This window comes from Pantherophis guttatus, chromosome 2 (genome assembly GCF_059756535.1).
Source record: "Pantherophis guttatus breed Tessera chromosome 2, ASM5975653v1, whole genome shotgun sequence".
Lineage (NCBI taxonomy): Eukaryota > Metazoa > Chordata > Lepidosauria > Squamata > Colubridae > Pantherophis > Pantherophis guttatus.
In genome coordinates, this window is record NC_142064.1 from 62,275,214 (window position 1) to 62,295,935 (window position 20,722).

The following is a 20,722-nucleotide window of genomic DNA, read 5'->3' on the forward strand; positions in this document are numbered from 1 at the left end:
CATGACAGAGCCTGGGGAGGGTGAAAAACAGGCCTACTGGGCCCTCCGCGCCATCGCATGTCAAAAGTGGGGGGACTGCAGAAGGAGTGTTGCACGTGCATGTGCGGGGGGGGGCGCATTGAATTATGGGTGTGGGCACACAAGCACATGACACACACACGTTCCTCCCGCTTTTGGCATGTGATGGCAAAAAGCTTAGCCATCACTGGTCTATACAGTACTTTGTCTTATTAGATCAGTGCATAACTTTTAACAGCCCCCAGAATTCCTCAACCAGCATGTTGGCAGAAGAATTGTGGGAGTTGAAGTCCACATATCTTAAAGCCACTAGGGCAGAGGTCTTCAAACTTGGCAGCTTTAAGACTTGTGGACTTCAACTCCCAGAATTCTCCAGCCAGCATAGTTGCACTAGGGTTAAGAAACAATGCATGAGACAGAGGAAGGCAATTTTAAAAAGCACTGGGATCTCATCTGAGTTGATTTTGAGATGCCATCTCCCGCCTGCAATCATCCAAATACCGCAACATTGCGACAAAGTGACACAAAAACAGTCTAACTACCTGCTGCTACCTACCGCTTAGCCAGACTTTTGAAGCCAGATATGATCACCCTTGCAAAGTTCCTGTGTACCCTTTTAGGGTGTCCCGGGCATAAATTTTGGGACGTTGGGAGTCAATCCTTTCATCTATCCAATCGTCTATCCTTTCTCTCTGAAAAGAATCCATCTGGAGATATAGATATATATTATAGATAGATAGATAGATAGATAGATAGATAGGATAGATAGATATAGAGATATAGAGATTGATAGAGATATAGAGATATTGAGAGAGACATAGAGAGATACAGAGATGGATGGATGGATGGATAAGTAGGTAGGTAGGTAGGTAGGTAGGTAGATAGATAGATAGATAGATAGATAGATAGATAGATAGAGCGCACTGAGGCGAGGTAGAAACTGCTCTCCAACCTTTTAACTCAGGGGTCTCCAACCTTGGTCACTTTTAAGACTTGTGGACTTCAATTCCCAGAGTTCGTCAGCCAGCAAAGCTGGCTGAGGAACTCTGGGAGTTGAAGTCCACAAGTCTTAAAAGTGACCAAGGTTGGAGACCCCTGTTTTAACTTACTTCATCGAGATTTTATACGCCGACTTTGTGAATGAAGCCCACAGAAGGCAGCAAACCCCCCACACAAGTGTATTTACGCGCACAGTCCTATAAGACATTTCCTTAAAAGGTCAGAAGCAAAACAAGCCGTTAGGATACGTGTAAATAAACTCATGCTGCCAGGATCTCCGCATTAAAAGATCGACATTCTGAAATATCTTTTCTCGGGAGAAAGTTTCTGCTCTAAAACGTCTCTTTAAAGTTTGAGAAAAGCCGTTCCCAACCTCCGTGACCGCCGCTCGCTTTATGGCCACAATCCACCCTTCCCACCGCTTTCCTACCGGTACCACCATCTCGTCGCAGCCGATGAAATCCCGCGAGAATACCTTCAAGCCGGGCTTTCGTTGGCTGAGCTGCTCTACTTTCGAAAGGAAATCACCATAGATATATAATCGGAAAGAGTCACTTCTCAGTAGACGCTTCCTACTACACAGAAGTTTTTTTTTTTTTTAACCTTTTCCTGGGGATTGGCCGCCCGTGGCTGTGCAAACGTTTTCAGAGTATCGAGGTGACTCTAAAACTTTTTTTTGTTTCCATGCGGGAAAAGAGAGAGCCAATTTGGTGCAGTGGTAGAATAGAATAGAATAGAATAGAATAGAATAGAATAGAATAGAATAGAATAGAATAGAATAGAATAGAATAGAATAGAATAGGTCACCTTGAATGTACACTAATTGGCATACATTAAAATGAAATTACATTTTCATGTATGGTGGACTTGTAAAAAGGTTAAAGCATTCTGGATAAAAATTTGGTGGATTATTCAAAATATTCTTAAAAAGAGGATAAAGTTTACCCGACAGTTATTTTTGTTGGGTATAATCACGCATTGTACGGTTATAGAGACTAATTTGATCCTGAATTTAATAACTGCAGCAAGATTGTTGGTGGCACAGTATTGGAAGAAGGAAGATTTGCCTACTATTCAAGAATGGATATTAAAAGTAGCAAACTTAGCAGAGATGGTAAAGATCTCAGTGTATTTGAAGGACTATTCAAATGAGAAATATATGATAGAATGGAGAAGATGGATAGATTATATTCAAAATAAATATCGGACTAAAAAATTTCAAATAGCTTATGAATAGATAGATGTTATTATGTATTCAAATTTAGTTTGGTAAATGGGCAGTTAAAGTATTAGAGGGATGTAAGAGTTATAATTAATTAGACTATGTTAGATTATGATTGTTGAATGTTATACCCTGTATTTTGCTCTGGGAAGTAGGGAGCGGGAGGGTTGGGGAGGGTGGAGGGAAGGGGGAGATAAATATGTAAACTTTAAAAACTTCAATAAAAAAAATGAAATTACGTTGCATGCAGTTCTAATACAGCTTAAAGCATTAGGCTAGGAACTAGGAGACGATGAGCTCTACTTTTATCTTAAGCAAGAAGCCAAATGGGGAACCAACTTTAGGTCATTCTTTCTCAGCTCTAGGAAAGAGGCACTTTGGAAATCTTGCCAAGAAAACTGCAGGAATATGTCCTGGCAATTGCCAGGTGTCAGAACTGACTTAAAGGCATCCACTCCACCCCATCATAAAAGTTGGAGGAAAGTAAGCATTTATAATGGAATGCAGCCTCTCAGGCAAAGCAAATCTGTTTTTTCCTTCATTGATTACTCTGAACAGCAGAGGTTTTCCCAATTTCTCGGGGAGACTAAATGACGCATGTGAGGTTTTCCCTCTTCCCAGGGCAGCAAAGCAGATATGCAGTAAAGAGAAAAACACAAATAAAGTCAACCCCCCCAATGAATGAAATCTAACTCTGCCCCAAAAATGCAGTTGTGCCTTATTAAACTAACAACTCATCCTAATGGCCCACTAACCATAGTATAAAGTTGCCCACTAACCCGCTTATAGAGGATACGTCCTCAAAGCATGGCCTTCAACTCATCCTCAGAAAAGGGCTTACGTTCATCTTAGCTAGCTGTTCTAATTTTGAAATGTTTTTGTAACTCAATTTCAGCGCTTAATTAACAATATTAGCAATGATAGCATCTTTAAATCTCTAAACACTGATTGGTTGACAAGTGAGTAGAAGTGAATAGCTCTTTCCTGATTCAACTTAAACTTCTCTGCCCTCCTCACATCCCAGCCAGGCTATTAGTCCCACTCACCCAAGTACAGGTAGTCCTCGACTTACAACAGTTAATTAGTGACTATTTGAAGTTACAAGGTCACTGAAAAAAGTGACTTATGACCATTTTTCACACTTAAGACTGTTGCAGCATCCCCATGGTCACATGATCAAAATTCAGATGCCTGGTAATTGACTCATATTTATGACTGTTGCAGTGCCCCAAGATCATGTGATCACCTTTTGCCACTTTCTGACAAGCAAAGTCAGTGGGGAAGCCAGATTCACTTAACAACTGTGTCACTAACTTAACTGCAGTGGTTCACTTAATAGCTGTTGCAAGAAAGGTTGTAAAATGGGGCAAAACTCACTTAACAAATATCTCACTTAGCAACAAAAATTTTGAGCTCAATTGTGGTTGTAAATTGAGGACTACCTACAACGATCTTTCTCATCAATAGCTGATCCCAAGTAGAAGAGCACGTGACGTGTTTCAGAAATGCTCAGGGGCCCATTTTTTTCCACAAACATTGGGACAGAGTAAGGCTGGAGCACAATGAAGTTATTTGTGAATACAGGTAGTCCTCCCTTAATGACTGACCGACGTAGTAACCATTCAAAGTTATGGGGAAAAAATCCCTCCTCATACTTATAACCATCACAGCATCCCTGCAGTCACATGGTCAAGATTCCAGCACTTCGCAACCAGCAGGTGTTTACGACACATCCCACAGTCCTGCAATTGCCACTTGTGTGAACATAGCTAGCTTCCAACAGTCAATGGAGAAGTGAGCAGTAACATTATAAATTGTGGCCACATGATGCTTCACTTAATCATGTTGCTTAGCAATAAACTTGCTGATCCCAATTGTCATTAAACAAGGACTACCTGTATATTGGGGTATGTTGCTTTTGGGAGAGATCAGAGCTTTTGAAATTTTGTTTATGCTTTTTACTGTTTTTATTGTTATTTGTGAGCCATCATGACTTAGGGTCATGGTGATAAAATGGGCGGTTATATAACTATAATAAATGAATTCAAAGTAATGCCCTTAAACAGTTCTAAAGAAAACCTGTAAGGAGAGGACCACTTTCATATGGTATAAACAGAGCAGATTAAAGCTCAGCCTTTATTAGAGTAATTACAAATTATGCTGATAATGCTTTTCTTCAGAGTCAAGACCCAAAGGAATTTGCAAGATGGCTGTGAAGAAGAGGTCTAATCCATATATAGATATAAATACATGCAGATATATAGATACATACATACACATATATACATATGCACATGTTTATGTGAAAAACAACTGAAATAGAGCTGAAAAAAACAAGGCACTTGGCTATAGATTCCATTGCTAAGACTGGGCACCAAAATATATGTCACAAAGTCTGAATATGTTCAGTAGCCAAATATTATCTACTAGTCCGGCCTAGCCAATGGGGAAAGGGCTGTTATACTACTTATAAAGCCTTGATAGTGCCCTCCTGCTAGAAGGGCTCATGGGATATTAGGCATTTTGGGGGGGCAGGGGGGGATGGAATTAGTTGGGATCGTCTACACTCAACTCCCCACTTAGTGTGATTGTATGCTGCAAAACCACTGCTGGGTTCTGCTGCTTGACTAAGTTAGTGGCTGATTGGATTAAGTATACGGAGGAAATATGAACCTATATGTTTCCATAACAACTACGGTAGGTAACCAGACATTTAGGGTCAAATGATGGTCATTCTGAAGTCAGAGCAGCTATATTCTCATAATTTGTTTCAAGAGGCAGCGCAGTTTGGCACTTGCACTCTTCAGCCTGAGTAGTCTTGATTTTTTTTTTCACTGATTCATTTCAGTATGTTAACTGTTTAATGGATGATTTTAAGAAATCTTGTCTTTAAATAAATATTGGCTATAAATAGATGATTACAGAAGCACTTAGCTTACATTATTGCAAAGAATAAAGACTGTACAATGATACTTCTCCTCCTATTCAATTTATATTACATATTTATGTGGAATGCTCTTGTTTGTTTTTGTCTAGACAAATTGCTCTGACTTATGTGAGTGACTCTGATTCCACTGGATCAATTTAATTATCCATCAGGTTATTTTATTTTATTCTGGTTTTTTTGCAGGATAATTTCAGAAACTGAATGGAATGTTATATTAGGCATAATATTTTTAAAAATACCTTTAATCAAATCAGAAATAAAGTTCAGTGACTCAAACCATTAGTAAATAAAATCTTACCACATAAAGACAGATGCCCATTGGTTTGAGCCTCCACTTATGGTGACAAATTAGAAATAAATTTAAAAGACAGACTTATGGGTACAATGTATAAGTTTTATATGTTCACTGATAATTAATACGTATTTGTTTTAATTTAATTTGATGCGACAAAACAACTTTTTCACCAGGACAAAAATTAGGCATCAATTCTAAGTACAATTTTCTGAGAACAAGCTTTATTTAATATAGTCAAGCGTTCTTCTGAGTAAATGTATGTAAGTTGATTATTTTCTAAAGGCTTTTCAAAAGGACATGCTGTGTACAATCAATATATTTAAATAGCCCAACCTACAGTCTTACGTTGCAATGTACTTAATTGAACTTTGTTGTAGCCTGCCCAAACTTTTCTAGATTTGGGGTTTGCTATGCATGTTGTTGAATATAATTAATTAATTAATTAATTAATTAATTAATTAAAGACACATGTTGATTATTGATACAACATGCTGCAATTATTCCACTCCTGAATTCTTACTTATTTTATAATAACTTCAGGGTGTTTTACATTATTATATAGAAGTTTTATAAAACATTCCTTCCCTTGGGCTGATGGTGTCCTTTTACTGGATTATGCATGAAAGCATTGTATAAATTTGCAATTCGAAAAGGCTTGTGTGGGAATAAATCCCATTGAATTCTGTGGGACTTATTTATGAACATCTAGGATTGGGCTGCATATGTTCCAGCAATTTTCCATTTTTATCCCCTCCTATCTAAAGCCAAGAAATAGCTCAAAGCTATTGTTTTGTGACAGTGTTTTTAGAGCCTCTAGGCAAAAAGACTTGCAGCTTGTAGAATCCCTTTGTCATAAACCACAGCTTTTAAAATTTCTGGGTGTTGGCTTTGCAGTTTAAAAATAATGTGTGGGGTTTTGAAAGTATATTATTTTCCTGGGTATTCAGACCACACAATCTTTTTGCAAAGTACTATTCTTTGGAGTGGCATTTAGCCAGTATTCAAATTCTGCTAAGCCAGTGAGCTTCAGTATTCTGAGTTTGTAAAGAAAACTTGTAATGTATATGAAATTAAATAGGAGTGTTCCATCTTGGCCTGTGGAGTAACATTGTGCCAACGAGGGCCTCCCTAGAATATTTTGGATAATTGCTATTGCAGCTTTGCAGTGGGTGGTAAAAGAAAAAAAACAAGCTGGAACAGCTCCCAAATGATCTTTAACTACTCATTTTCCTGTCAGAAAGGGTAAAACTGCATGCCAGCCCTGCAGCTATCATACTTGTCCATCTGATTAAAAGTAATAGGAAGAAAACCATCTGAAGTGCAGTTTGAGGAGAAAAAGCCTTCTGATTTGAACCTGGAAGAGGATTAGGAATTATGATTTTTTTTATCAGTTTCCTACCCTTTCTCCTAATATAAATGGTGAAATAAGGACCTGTCAGCAATTTACAGAACCTGTGTCAATTCATCTCCACGTTATTACTGGTAGTGTTTGGACACAGGATTCAACAGGCTGAAATTTTAGCATCTGGACAAGATTGTCAACAAGATTTATTTGATTGATTGACTGACTGATAACGTATCTTTTACTTTAGAATGCCAAGCATGGTTAGTAACAAAATAAAAACCAAAATGTTAAAAACATATTTTAAAAATCTAATACTATAACATATTAATAATTAAATATATGGTGAAAAGTCTTTGCCATTTTTTTTCTAAATGGCACAAAAACAGAGGCAATTCTTCCCCACAATGAGATGTGGTTAATGGAGTCCAAAATCCATTTTCAATCTTTTGGAATTTTTCAAAAAGAGACCCTTTATGACTTTACATGATATATGAATCCAGTCAATGATGGTTTATTAACAGCAAAATAATACTTAGTGGAATTTGCATATTTGGATAATCCTACCCACTGATTTTTTCCCCTTCAGCTTGAGATGATTGGCTATAAGAACTGTCATAGGAAGCAAAGTAATATAAAACAGCTTCTCCCAGATTATATTTCAATGGGGAGTATATATTTAGTGCCAGGAATGGCAAGTATTGATAGTTTATGAAGATATTGCAATATAAAAGGAACCTCTTTACAACCCAAGTTATTTAACAAACATTGATTCAATTTCTACTTTGAATGTGCTATTCTTAGCTTGCTCAAGTTCCACCGAGTCACATTACCTCAGATAAAAAAGAAAAGAAAACAGTTCCATAACGGAAAAGAGTTGGGTGATAACATGGCGAATACATTTTTTGAAGATATCCCTGCCTATCTATAATGGTATTATGCTTTAATTTTGAAGGAAAGTAGGACATGAGTCCCCATAACAATGGGACATGATACAGCTTCTTTGATACAGTACGGGACATGATACAGCTTCTCTCTTCCCAGGTCCTTCTTCAATTGAGGTTCTTGAAACATGTTTGGAGACAGTGAGTTCACCCAGCTGAAGGAAAACGCAAGTGAAAAACATTCAAAACCACAAAACATAATTTAGTGTGCTTCGTCCTATGCTGTACAGCACACTGGGCAACAATCTTTTTACAAAGATTCTGATTGGCTGCAATTTTTTGTGTGCTTTCATTACTCCCAAGTATTTTCCAAGTCTTGTTTTTCACCAAATCCTGAAGAATATGCTTCTCTTCCTCTTCCTTCCAATCCATGTGATATCCATATGACAGACTTTGAGCGATGCCTGGGTGAGATCTTGCAGTTGCAAACTACATTCAGTAAAATATATCCTGAGCACCTCTCAGGGTCTTATAACTAGTGCTCCGTAGAATCTTATCAGAAATATAGTCATCAAAAATCACACCAAAGATTGTTCATAGACAATACTGATGAAACACATTAAGCTTTTGTGCTGTGTGACTTTTTGAAATTTGCTTGCATAGATTGTTGTCAGTGGAATGATGGTATTGTAAAGTCAAATCCTTGTTGCCATATCAACTATAGATATGGAAAAAGCATCTTTGGAATATTGTTGATGCTTTTCCAATTATGTGATTGGCATTTATCGTGATGCCTTCAACAATTGCTAGCATGCTGCTGAAACATATGGACTCTTGCACAACAAAATAGCATTTTTTAAGTACCAGATGCTAGAGAACAACCATGAAAATGGCCAAATTTCTTTTCTCCATGTTTCTTAGTTTCGTGAAGATGTTAGGTTGGCCAGACTAGATGGGCCATGGGCTGATTTATTGTCAAATGTTAGACAGTGGACAATAAAAAAGAAAGAAAGCTTATAAACTGCATACTGTTTAGTAGAAGCAGGATGAACATTCGGAGATCCAAACATTTGTTGGAAATCCAACAAACCTGGAAAGAGAGATAACACAAATCTTGAAAAATATTGTATTAAATGCTACAAGGAAGTTTTCCCTATCTTTTGCTGGATTCATGCAGTATGTTCTTATATAATGTGATCATTGGTTTAGAATGGATTAGGCAGTCCAAGTTTAAGATCCCTCTTGACCACTCACTGAATTACTCTGGGTCAGTCACATCCTCGTAGTGTAATCAACCTCATGGAGTTGTCATATGAATAAAATTAGGGGGGCTTTCATGTAAGGAGCTTGACCTCTCATAGAAAAGATGCCATATAATATAATAAATAAGTAAAAATTCTCAAAATTTTATTCTTTTGTTATTAAATCTGATGCAATTTTTTTAAATACTCTTTCTTCTTCCAAATGTGTTATGTTGTAAAAGCAACATGATGCTAACTTTTCATTGTTACTTCTTTCCAGGTCTCAGATATAATTCACGTATTTATTTGTAAATCTTGGGACAGAAAAATAATTGTTAGAATTATTAGATTACCCTTGATCTTTAGTGACATAAGAGAAATTTAAAATTAACTTCCAAATACATTTATGTAAACTGTGTATTCTCCTGCAGACAGAGTAATCCACTATGTTCACATATAAACAGAACCTTTAAATATGCACCAGATGTTCTTTTTTGAAATAGTTCTTGAATTCATTGACAGGCCTTTGGCTACACAGATGAATTAATTTGTTCGGGGCAGATTTCATAAACCCTCTAATAATTCTTACTCACGCACATCTTGACTTGATTTTTCGGATCTACAGCATGTGTTTTAAATGTTTTAACCTTTACTACTTTAATCAGGTAGCATTTACTTCAGGTTTGAAGATGATCAGTCATTGAAAGATACAGTTAACTGGGAAATAAAATCCAATTTGTCAGTTAAATCAGGTCCACAGACCTATATAAATTTAAGAAATCAGTCAATTCTATTGACTCTTGAATGATATCATCTGCACCTTAGCTTACACTAAAAATGTTCTCGCAAATTCTTATGAATGGACAGCTTTAAAAATGGTATTGCATATTATTGATTTGCCAAACTAAAAGGAGGTTGATGTAAAATAATATATCTGAAGTACAAACTTCTCTAACAGAAGCTAAAAAAAACTAAAATAAATTTCTCACCCCACGTTTTCATTGCCCTTGAAGGATTTCCCTAGATTTAACACTTTTAAAATCTGAATCAGAATGGCAACTAGGTGATTTCTTTTAATCATTTCACAGCATTTCCTTTACTATATAATTTTATTATACATTATACCTGCTTTCTACTTCTGTAAGTACAATATTACTAATCACCAGGGTATTTCCCTTCCCTACTCCCACAGGAAGTGCCCACTGAGCACTTGTCTCTGGCAGCATTGATTGAAACCACGCGTTAGGAGGGTAAATAGTTCCATAACAAGGACAGCATGTTGTCAAATGCCCTGTAGAAAAAACAGATCCTGACAAAGATCATCCATCAGTGCCACCAATGTTCTAACCCATAAGTGGCCCTGAATTCTGCTGAAAGAAGTCAAGATAATCAGTTTCCTGTGAGGCATCCTGCAAATGAAGCGCCACCATATTACAAGGAAATAGCCCTCTGACATCTTTAACAGTGAGTGGATTACTGGACCAGGCTTTCATTGAACACACAAGGTGCTGGCCTGAGTTTTAAAATCCAGAACAGATTAAGGACTGACAGTCTGAAAGACTATCCTTGCTATGAATCTGTCCATAGATCAGGAGGAGAGGCATTTTTAAAGTGGCCTCCACTGCCGTACGCTTGTCTATCAGCTAGATGCAAGAGAGTCTTCTAATACAGGGGTCTCCAACCTTGGCAACTTTAAGCCTGAGGGACTTCAATTCCCAGAATTCCCTAGCCAGCTTTGTTGACTGGGAAATTCTGGGAGTTGAAGTCCGCCAGGCTTAAAGTTGCCATGGTTGGAGACCCCTGTTCTAATAGATAGCTCCCAGGTTATGGAGCACTCTCCCCAGGGAGATACGTTTGCTACCCTTCCATGTTCCAGTATTTAGAAAAATGTCAAATCCACATCTAATTTACCAAGGTTTGAATCAGTCATTAATGTAATACTTTAATGATTAATTTTAGATTTTGTTTTAATTGCTATAAGTGATATTCTACTTACAAGAGTAGAAAGCTGATACAATTTATACCATAGTAAAATTATATAATAAATTTTTTGATAAATAAAAATAATAGATACATTACAGAGAAGGTTTTTGATCTACAAGATATTTTCAGTGTAAAAAGTTTCAATTTATATCTCTTTGCTATAATATGTATATTATAGTATTTAAACAATGAAGGAATCAAACCTTTTTTTTCTTCAAAATTTAGCACCCATTTTCAAACCAGTTTCAAGAGCAGTGATATATCAGAGATATGTTCCCTACCTAGCAAATGCCCATGGCTTCCTCATAATTGTTCAGGATAGGTGTCTATGGTGATTCTCAGTCATCCTGGTCATGGTTGTCCCAAAAATGCTTTTTCAAGAGGCAACTGGACTTTCCAGTTTTTCTTTGAAGACGTTTCACTTCTCATTCAAGAAGCTTCTTCAGCTCTCTTCCCTTGGAAGAGAAGCAAAATGTCTTGAAAGAAAAAAACAGAAAGTCCAGTTACTTCTTAAAAAAGCACTTTTGGAATGTTCAGGATAGGGATTTCCACCTAACTTTAGCACAAGATTTCGATATACTTTGTAGGCTTCCATGACTAGTATCCAGGGATGAAATCCAGCAGGTTCTGACAGGTTCTGGAGAACTGATAGTGGAAATGTTGAGCAGTTCGGAGAACCGGCAGTGGAAATTTTGAGTAGTTCAGAGAACCAGCAAATACCACCTCTGTCTGGCCCCAGAGTGGGGTGGGAATGAAGATTTTACAGGATCCTTCCCCTATCACACCCACCAAACAATGCCCACATAGTAAAAAAAATTGGATTTCACCACTGCTAGTATCCATTGAGCAGTGTTGAACTTCAGAGTTTAGTAACTGTGATCTAGACAACAGATTACCTGACATTTCCCCAGCAATCACCAACTGGCATCTTCAGTGGTCTTCAGAGATGAGAATAGAAGCTGATTTCTAATTGATCCTGCTTTTAAGTGGCATCTTGCTATGGCACTGGGTAGACGACCAGGCTTTGTTAATCTTCAGACTTCCTTTTTCCTTATTGAAGCTATTGGGATGTTTGTGCAACTCAATAGTCTTTTTGTGCAAGCGTACCTAAATAGTTTGGTGGTGTTGACAGCACATGTACGTTCTTGGATTGAATTGCATGATCATCTAACCAGCTTGGTTCAGTAGTTAAGGCACCAGGCTAGAAACTGGGAGGTTGTGAGTTAAAGTCCTGTTTTAGTCCTGAAAGCCAGCTGGGTGACTTTGGGCAAGTCACTGTCTCTCAGCCCAATCCACCTCACAGGGTTGTTGTGATGGGGAAAAGAGGAAGAGGAAGGAGCATTGTGTGTGTTTGCCGCCTTGAGTTATTTGTAAAAATAATAATGGTGGGATATAAACAAACTAATAAACAAATTATAATACCGGGTGTGTAGATGATATTTTTCAGGCTGTCCTAGTCTGCAGTGCCTTTCTTGTTCCGTCATTCAGGCACCAAAACTGTGTTTTGTGTTACCAGTATATATTTGTCCACAGCTACAGAGCCTGCGAGAGACAGGAGCCCAGTCATTCCTTGCTCAGTTACCTGTGGTGTGCATAACAGACTATCTTGCCTTTGAAAATGCCAGCCATGTTCCTGATGAAACATTAGGAAATCTGTTGTCTAGGCCACAGTCACTAAACCCTGAAGTTCAACATTGCCCAACAAAGAATATCTGTATTCCTTCCTCCCAAGACTTTGGCAACTTACCTGACATTTTGAATATTTTACACACACACACACACACACACACACAAACACACACACACACACAATTATTTAATCCTGAGCAAAAACAGCTGAAAATATTTTTGATACCCTGCATGCGAAGATTTACAGCATCATGCCATGCCTAGCCATCTGTTTTATACTTAATGTAAAACTCTATCTTTTGGGGTCGATGCTGTTTTCTTATACTCATTTATAATGTCTTCATCCTGCAACATTATCCAAATCACTGTAACAAAACACTACAATAGTTCAAAAGCCATCGCTCAGCACCAGCATCTGTTTTTAATATAAATCTAAAAAGATCCTGTGATGCTAGATCCTGATGTTTTTGGTATGTGGGGAGTCTATATAATGTAGTCACTGTAGCTGTTGACATGTGGGTAGATGGAGAGAAATCAAGAAGATCTAACTTCCTGATTTATAAGTCTAATTTGTAATTGATTAATTTTTTTGCTTTATTAGAACAGATTATGGACACTGAGGATACTTATATGGCTAAATCAGGCTTACTTTATTACTACTAAGAAATCAAAAGAAATCTTACTTGCCCACAAAGGCAGCTATTATGAGTAATATGCTCTATGGATACAAACCAGGGGTGAAATGCTCCCGGTTCGGACTGGATCACCTGATCCGGTAGCGACGGTGGATGGTGGTTCGGAGAACCGGTAGCAAAAATCCCTGCGCCCTCCCCCCATGCCCAGCTGAGCCGCGCAATCATCAGTGGCTTTTTTTTTTAATTTTTAAAAGCATTTTTTCTACAACCTCTTCACTGAAAAAATGCTTTTAAAAGGGAAAAAAAAGCCTCTGATGATTGCGCGGCTCAGCTGGGATCGTCAGAGGCTTTTAAAAGCCTTTTTTTTTACAACCTCTTCAGCCGAAGAGGTTGTAGAAAAAATGCTTTTAAAAGTAAAAAAAAAAAAGTTGGCCACGCCCACCCAGTCACATTTACTCCCCACCACCAAGCCACGCCCACAGAACCGGTAATAACAAATTTTACATTTCACTGGTACAAACACAGTAGCCCAGTAGGGAGTGTCCTGGATCTTAGCTCAAGTGCAATGGGACATAACCTCCCTAACTAGGAGGAGGCACCTAGGCCAGTGATGGTGAACCTTTTCGGCACTGAGTGCCCAAACTGGAACATGTGTGCATGCATGCATGCATGAATGTGACCAGGCTGGCTCTCCAGCCTGCATGAAGACCAGCTGGGTGACGCGCAGGGACTGGTGCATCCTCCGAACCAAGGCAAAGGGCGAGCGGGCGGTATGTGGGCGGAGGCCCCAGGGAAGGCCAGAGCCAGGGACTGGCACATCTCTCCGGGCGAAGGGTGAGCAGGTGGCATGCGGGCGGAGGCCCCGAGGAAAGCCAGAGCCAGGGACTGGTGCATCCCCTGAACCAAGGCGAAGGACAAGCGGGCAGCATGTGGGTGGAAGGATGGCGAGAGCCAGGCCCGAAAAGTGGCCGAGCCTCGCCATGTCCACCCTGAGGCAGCCCTTTGGCCGAGCGCCTTACATTCATGGGTAGCCACTGTGAGCAGAGCGGGTGAGGCACAGAGATCAGCTGGGCCATGTGGTCTGGGTGAGCGAGCAAAGGAGCCAGAAAGTAAGATAGGGCGGGGCAGGATGGGCAGGGCCAGCCAGTGGTGGGATTTGCCGGTTCACCGAACTGCGCAAAATCTTAACAACCGGTACATCCGAACCAGTGCGAACCTGGCAGCAGCCCACCTGTGGACCAGAGGTCTTTTAAAATAACTAAGCAAGAGAAATCACTTCTTGTAAATTTTGCTTTCTATCATCTATCACATTTGGCACAGAAAGGAAGAAATAAGCTACTACTTCTCTGATAAGGACAACAGTAGAGGATTTTGAGAGAAGCCTAGAGCTGCACTTAGGAAAAGTAAAGAAATACAGTACAATCCCTACCTACAGCTTGCAGTCAGCGAGGATTACACAGTGAGATGGAAATACCAATGTGCTTTTGTACCCAAGGGTTTCCCAATTTCCTCTGAACATTTGAAACAGAAAGAATGAGTATGCCAGAGAAGTCTGGTTCAAGGCGAAATGGCCACATGGATTCAACTTCAACATAGCGATATATAGATCAGTGGTGGATTGCTCCTGGTTCGGTCCGGTTCTTGCGAACCAGTAGTAAAATGGGTTCCACCCCCCCATCTGGATGTCATCATAGACTATCTGTGCATGGGCAGAAGTGCGGCGCGCACATGAGCGAAGCAAGAGAGTGTGCGCAATCTTGTTGCGAACTGGTAGTAAAGGTAAGTAGAACCCACCCCTGATGTGGATGCCCCCTTTTAAAAATATAAACTTCCATTTGTCCCCTTTGCAGCCCATTTCAGAGGCAATTTAGAACAGCTAAATCAGTTTTTCTTCTCCAAACATCTTGGACTTAATCTACAATAGTTCAACCAGTGGTGGGTTACCCCCAGTTCGGACCGGTTCGCAAGAACCAGTAGTAAAACCGGTAGGAGGCTCCACCCACCGACCCGACTTCATCAGGAAGCTTCTGCACATGCGCAGAAGTGCGCACAGCCCCATTGTGAACCGGTAGTAAAGGTAAGTAGAACCCACCCCTGAGTTCAACCATGATGTGGTTGACAATGCAGTTAGGGGTTGGAATTTTCCTAGCTCCTACTCACTGTTTTGGGTTGGTCTGAAGCATCCCCACCATCCAGTTGGTTTGGTCTACAGGAGAATGACCTATCTGCATAATGCCCAACCAATGTTTTCTGAAGTCAGAAAGAGCAACCCATTTTTTAAAATAGGGTTAAACAGTGCTAGATTTATTGTATAGGACCAGCATAGGAGAAAGCACTAGTCCTGAAGATAGCCTTTTGAAGCAGATTAGGAAATAGATGCCAAATGATATATAGTAAAAGAAATTTGAAAACCTGACAGAGATTCTCTCTCCAATTGTACACTAAAAAGAATGCAGATCAACCTTGAGGTTTTTTTCTCACTCTCCTGTCTATTCAGATTGAGCTGATGTTTACATTAGTTGTTGAATTTCTTCTTCAAGGCTGCCTCCATAATCTTCCACACCTGATTGCTCTAGGAAAAGAGCCATATTTTACTGCATATGTTCCTGCTTCTTTCCCAAAGGCCGTTAGAAGTTTTCCACTGTTTATATCAAAAATGTGTTTTGCATAGTCATTCTTTTTGCTTTTTTTTATTGCTTTGAGGAGGTCAGCACCATTTTGCTTATTCCAACAACACTGAACTAGGTCTGTTGGTCTGTTAGCACTGTCACTTGCTGTTAAATGGAAAAGATAAATTCTACCTTCAATTAAATATACACATTTGTGGGGGAGGGGTTAGTATTTGTCACAGAATTTATTACAGAATCCTTTTTTTTAAATTGTGCTTGCCACGTTCTAACAGTAAAACTATCAATGGATGTTTTGTTGATCATCTAGCTTCTCACAGAGTATGACACTGATTTGAGCTGACAGAAAAAATTGGCCCATGTCACTAGACCAGGGATGTCAAACTCGCATCGTCACAGTGTCATGTGATGTATTGTGACTTTCCCCCCCTTCGCTAAACCGGGCATGGGCGTGGCCCAGGGGTGGGTTCTACTAACCTTTACTACCAGTTTGCAATGGGAATCCGCATGCACACGCATGCGTGATGCAAGCATGCACATGTGCACTTCTGCGCATGCACAGAAGCTTTTGCGCATGCACAAATCGTATATTATGATGGGCAAGTGGGCAGAGCCTTCTGCCGCTTCTACTACCGGTTCGCAAGAACCGGACAGAACCGGGAGCAACCCACCACTGGCGTGGCCAGCGCATGACACATCCAGCCCACGGGCTGCAAGTTTGACAGCCCTGCACTAGACTGACATCCACAGCTAAAAAAGGACCAGAACCTGGGTTTTTCCGCTCCTAACAATAGCAATAGCACTTATACTTGTATACCGCTTCACAGTGCCTCTTTAAGCGGTTTACAGAGTCAGCCTATTACCCCAACAATCTGGCTCCTCATTTTACCCACCTCGGAAGGATGGAAAGCTGAGTCAACCTTGAGCCTGGTGAGATTCGAACTACCAATTGCAGTCAGCCAGCAGGCAGCAGAAATAGCCTGCAGTACTGCATTCTAACCACAGCACCACCACAGTTCTAACTACTGCACCATCGTGGCTCCTAGTCCAGGACATGATGGTAGCACTCTTCTATTAGTGTAAACAACTCCTGGATTTCCTTCAGATATCTTCTCTCTTCATGACCTATTGCTCAGATACTCAGTTATTCAAATATTCCATCTCAGATTCGCAGCATCCTTGCCCAATCTCATCTCACCACGAATGAAGAATGGTGTTTGTTTTTCCCATTTGTTGGGAAGGGAAGTTGGGGCAGATTGCCAATCCTTTGCCTTAATATTTCCCATATTAATAAAACTTTTGAGACAGCATTACATGCCAACCACACTACTGAGGCACTATTAGTATACCACTAGGGAAGCAGAATTTATGCCAGTTTGCTTTTTCTTAACAGATGAAGAAATAGAAAAATGCACATTAAGCCAACAGCCCATTACATATTTTTCAACCTTTTAATGGGTTAGTTGGATCTGGAAACAAATGGATCATTATTTATTTGTGAAGTTTAAGGTGGAATTCAACAGCATTCAAACTGAAATTTAGAATAAAAAATGCATACAAGTCTATAGAAGCATTTAATCAATCATTCTGTCCTCCCACTACCATAGCATTCAGATTTATCAACTTGAGAAGATACAAATAACTTCCCACTTCACACAGTGCAGGAAAGCATAATGACTTTTCTCCTAGTGCACAATCAGCTTGTTGGCTACAAACACCAAAAAAGACTGGCAGTGAATTATAAGAATATTTGTAACCTATTTACTGCAGTCTGTAATTTACAGAATCTAAATTAGATGAAGTACAAGCTAACTGTGGGCGGAATGCTCCTGTTCAATCTACTGCTGTCACACATTTGGAAAAGATTCAAATATTTTCCCCTACAGTGCTAGTAAACCAAGAAGAGCATAACAAACCAAGGTTAAAGCAATCTTGACTTTATTCATACTATGGGATGGGGAGTGGGGGGAGAGGGTATGGAACACATCCATTATCAAATGGGTTTTCCTGGCTGATAGAAATTATGTTTTCTGAATTTGGCACACCTGGCCTATAATTAATTGTTTCTTCTCATGATATATCTATTGCTACAGGGTATCCCAGTTATTTCCTGATATTTAAGGGAAGGTGTTGCTGAAACATACATGGAAGAATCATTTCAATACAATGTCTTTAAAACTAATGCAAGGAAGTACTAATAAAAAAAAACTATTATAAAGTTCTTGCTTAAGGCATATCTTATCTATATATCACATTATTATATGTGTCCCTGTGTGTAAATAAATTCCAGCTTGAAATATTTTACTGGAATGATATATATTGGGATTTAGTTTACAAAATCTGTGATTGCATCGTAATCCTTGCTTTTCCTGAATAATCTCACCTTCCATTGCTGCAACATCTGAGAGGTTCCAAGGAATTAGTCCTCATTGCCAGGAAAAAAAAATAAACTTTGAAACCTTTTCTTCAAAAGGAACCACAGATGTTTCAGTAAACATAGGAGTGAGTCTTGTGGAAAATTACTTATGAGAAGAAGCCTTTATAGTTTTACTTTTGAAGTTTTCCTTTTTCCGTAAACCTTGCAGTAATGAAACTCTGTCTTATCTTTGGTATTCTGATCTGATTAAGCATACATCATATACAAGGGAAACTTTACAAAATATAGTAAAAACCAAAATGCAAAGGTTTTTCGCATTTATATCATAAAGTATAGCTTCCATAATTAACACCGTGGTAAGCGTCACAATAGTTGGCAATACCCAACTGATCTTGGCTGACCTTGAAAAAACTAAGCAAAGTCTATTTTGATTACTACTTAGATAGGAGACCACCAGAGAATCCTCAGACTATGGACTGGAAATCAGGCCTGTCAAACTGGTGGCCCATGGACCAGATGCATCATGTGTAGACCACGACCACCCCGGCAAAGGCAAAAAACATTGCAATACATCATGATCTACCCCGTGATGCAATCGAGTTTGAAATCCATGGACTAGATCGGGGTGTCAAATTCAAGGCCCATGGGTCACATCCGGCCCACAGGGTGCTTAGATCTGGCCCATGGGGTGGCCCTGGAAACAGTGAAAGACTGGCCCACAGTGCCTCTGCCAGGAAAAAAGCTCAGGAGGCCTGCATGTGGCCCTCCAGAGCTCCATTTTTCCTGACAGAGGGTTGCTGGAGGCTGTCACAGCCAGAAACGGAACGCGGGAGCCCATTTTTGCTGGCAGAGTAATTGAGCCACCATAGGCGCCTCCGACACGAATGATTTTGAGCTGTCCATGCCCACCGTGGCCATATGCCCCCCCTCCTCCCCCCAAGGTCAAACAAACCCTGATGTGGCCTTCAATGAAATCGAGTTTGACACACCTGGACTAGATGGTGAAATCTAAAAAAATACCCCGAAAGAAAACAGTGCCAAACTACTTCCTTGTTATTTTAGAGGACATTTGTACATAGCCATGTAGATTTTAGGAGTTTAGCTGAACTTAAAGGAGACTTTATCAATAGGATAAAGGCCTTTTAAAGGGCCAGGTCACTCAAATTCTTAAAAGCAACCCAGAAAAGAAGAAGATCCAATTAAATAGTGCTTAGCTTGAATCATTGAAACTAACCATACTTACCTTGCAATCACTTTTTTTTCTGCTGGCTTTGATTCTGAAGGAAAGGCAGCCAAACTAATGTACATATTTCAAATACTGTGTCAAAAGCAAAAATGAAATTGCAATGAAGCTATTTGCCTTACCTTAAGATTAAAAACAGTAATGATATCACTATTAGTAGGTGGCTCGGTGGCTAAGGCAGCTTAGTTGATCAGAGCTTGTCAATCAAAAAGGTTGGCAGTTCAGTGGTTCGAATCCCTAATACAGGTCTCCTGCGTGAGCAGGGGATTGGACTAGATGACCTCCAAGGTCCCTTCCAACTCTGTTACTATTACTGTTACCCAAAACCTTTCTTAGTTAAAACCTTTCTTCTGCCAAATGGGGATGCTTAATGGGCAATGTAGGAGACACTATGACATTTATTTTTCTTATTAAATGAGGATGTTACAAAGTGTTGCTTTGAATTGACCAACTACACATATACAAATGAACAAAGACTCATCATGCAGTGGCCTTGCAGAGATCTATTCCTTTGTCACAAACCCAAAATGAAATAACTGTTCATTTTATCTGTTTTTAATGTCCCTTGATTATGGCTAAACTGCCACAGTAGAAATTAGAGTGGATTCTATATACCGTATTTTCTACTTATTTTTCACACTATAAGACACTCAGGACCATAAGACACACTTAGTTTTGGGGGAGAAAAACAAGAAAAAAAATCTGCCTCTGCCTCCCAGCAATTTGTCAGCTTCAGCACAGCCTGATTTAGCACGAGCAGCTGATTGGCAGTTGGATCCGCCTCCCGGAATACCACCAATCAGCTGTTTCAGGCTGCGGGGATTGCTGCTGCCCACCGCTGCTGCCTCCACCCATCACCGCCGCCTATTGCCACCTCTGCACACCCCATAACAGGCTGTGTGGGTCTAGATCTGCACCTATGTTAGCAATTATTAGGATTTATTAAAGTAGCTACAGTAGAAATGATTCTGATTTAAAATAGACCTAGGAAAAGTCTGTGGTGTTATGAGTTGTCAGAATGATTTGTCTGATTTGATCTGATTCCTCTTTATTTTCTTGCAAAATCTTCAATTGTTATTGGAAAAAGTGAAACAATTTGGAGCTGGTCTTTCGTGAAAAACCACAAGAGGGTATGATTGGAAGATGAACCTATAGTGTCATTCCTGGACAATTATTAGCAGATTCTTCTCCCATGGCGAGTATCTTCAGTACAAAAATTGACATTAATAGAAAGCCTTTGAATCATCTCTGCATTTTTTTCCTCCTACATTATCGTTGAA

The 20,722-nt window shown here is 39.5% G+C and overlaps 1 protein-coding gene across 7 annotated transcripts in view; it reads right to left on the reverse strand.

Moving 5' to 3' along the window:
* The window catches only part of ERCC6L2 (ERCC excision repair 6 like 2), a 173,723-nt gene that overhangs the window by 60,654 nt on the left and 92,347 nt on the right, over window positions 1-20,722 (reverse strand). Inside the window, exons 1-2 of one of the 7 annotated variants that reach the window (XM_034410082.3) lie at window positions 1,448-1,548; window positions 575-725 (exon numbers count right to left, since the gene is read on the reverse strand). The exons of 1 other annotated variant lie outside the window; for it this stretch is intronic. The gene's annotated coding sequence lies outside the window, so the exon portion shown is untranslated. Of the gene's footprint in view, window positions 1-574; window positions 726-1,127; window positions 1,549-20,722 lie in introns of those variants that run through there. 5 more of the 7 variants (XM_034410083.2, XM_034410081.2, XM_034410084.3 and 2 more) reach the window with 5 other exon arrangements.